The sequence below is a fragment of the Pan paniscus genome, chromosome 11 (genome assembly GCF_029289425.2).
Source record: "Pan paniscus chromosome 11, NHGRI_mPanPan1-v2.0_pri, whole genome shotgun sequence".
NCBI classification, from domain to species: domain Eukaryota; kingdom Metazoa; phylum Chordata; class Mammalia; order Primates; family Hominidae; genus Pan; species Pan paniscus.
The window spans coordinates 11,010,644-11,012,299 of record NC_073260.2 but is presented as its reverse complement, the minus strand read 5'-3'; the positions used below and the strand labels follow the sequence as shown (position 1 = coordinate 11,012,299).

The window sequence follows — 1,656 nt, the reverse complement described above, 5'->3', positions numbered from 1 at the left end:
TTTATTTTTATTATTATTAGTTTTTTGAGACAGGCTCTCACTGCTCTGTTGCTCAGGCTGGAGTGCAGTGGCGCAATCTCGGCTTACTGGGACCTCCGCCTCCCAGGTTCAAGCAATTCTCCTGCCTCAGCCTCCCAGGGATCTATTAATATTTAAGGACAAGTGGCAACTGTGGATGCCCAACATGGTTACTTAACAAGAAACCAATTTTTCAGAGGCCAAGAGTCCCAACAGGGCCGAGAATCTGGCCACTCGCCTATGGCTCTGGAGGTGGCATGACAAATATAGGTTAACTGATTTGTTGCAGGGACCAGAGATCATAGATGGTGAAGTTAACTAAGGGCCTCCAAATCCGTGTCCTTTGTGCCAACAGGTGTGCCAGGCTGCTCACAAGACACCATGGTATGAGAAAGGATTTCTCGTAGTCACCTAGACACCAGTTTTATGGCTGTGTCGCAGCAAAGTTGGGTGTGACTTATGATTTTCCTTCTGAACCTTATTTGTTAGATAGGTCCTGGAGTCCTTAAAACACGCAGGTGGAAGTCAGGGAGTAGGAGCCATCAAAATTCGACTCTGGTGGGACTCGAACCCACAACCTTTGAATGACCACACTAGGCTCAGCTAGAAGTCCAATGCGCTATCCATTGCGCCACAGAGCCGGCTGCGGAACTCGGCCGCCCCGCTCACCTCTGCCTGAAACCGCCCTCTTAGCGAGCTTCTAGGTGTTGTGCTGGGTGTTTGCTGAACTCGGCCGGGGCCCGAGAGCGTGCTCCGGGTTTTCGGCTGTGGTGTGGACTGGGGTGCTCTTCCTACATCCGGGCGCTGGGGACAGCAGGGGGCAAGGGCCGGGGTCGGCAGGGAGGAAGGGCCGGGGTGAAGCCCGCCTGTCTCCTCGCAGACTCGGGGGTCTCCTCGGCTGGGTGGGGCCGCGCGGCGTGGACTACAACTCCCAGCGTGCCGCGCGGCGGCGCCGCCCGAAGCCGTTGCGCGTGCAGGGCGGGCTGGGGCCGAGCGGCGTCAGGCGCGCTGGGGCTGCGCTGCGCCGCCGGCTCTGTGGCTTGCCGGCTGCGGGGAAGGTGCGGCAGGCGGTGCTGCGGCCCGGCACAGCAGGTTTGGGGTGCGGGAGGCGGGCGGGGTAGGAGCGCGGCGGGCGGGGCCGGGCGGCGGGCGGGGCTGGCGGGGCGGCCGGGCCATGCAGGGCGCAGAGCCGGCTAAACCCTGCTGAGACCCGGCTCCGTGCGTCCAGGGGCGGCTAATGCCCCTCGCGCTGTCTACGCTGCTGCAACCGGGCCGCATCTGGACGGGGCGCCGCGCGGCGGAGCCGACGCCGGGTGAGCATAGACCGGGCTGGTGGGTTCCCGGGTGGGGACATGTGCCGGGCCGAGTCGGGCGAGGTGGCGGTGCGGACCCCAGGTGGGGGGGCGCGCCCTGCGGCGCTATTTCCCCGACAGACGCACTGTTACGTTGCTGTCTAGGGGCGAGGGCGGCACGCGTGACCCGGGACAGGGGCCCGAGGGAACTAGTCACCCTCTTCTGGCCTCTTCTTGCCCTAGCCTTCCAGGACACAGGTTCCTGCCCCTCTGCTGTGGCGGGCTATGGGAGGCCAGAGATCTGAGGACCCTGGACCCTGGCGTTGGGGTTGAGGACTCTGGTTCA

General features: G+C 63.0%; 1 non-coding gene across 1 annotated transcript; it reads right to left on the bottom strand.

Annotated features, from left to right (window-relative positions):
* Positions 1–568: 568 nt before the first annotated feature.
* TRNAR-UCU (transfer RNA arginine (anticodon UCU)) lies at positions 569–659 on the bottom strand. Its single transcript is given in 2 exon segments — positions 569–604; positions 623–659. It is a non-coding gene; the product is annotated as a tRNA-Arg (tRNA).
* Positions 660–1,656: the final 997 nt, after the last annotated feature.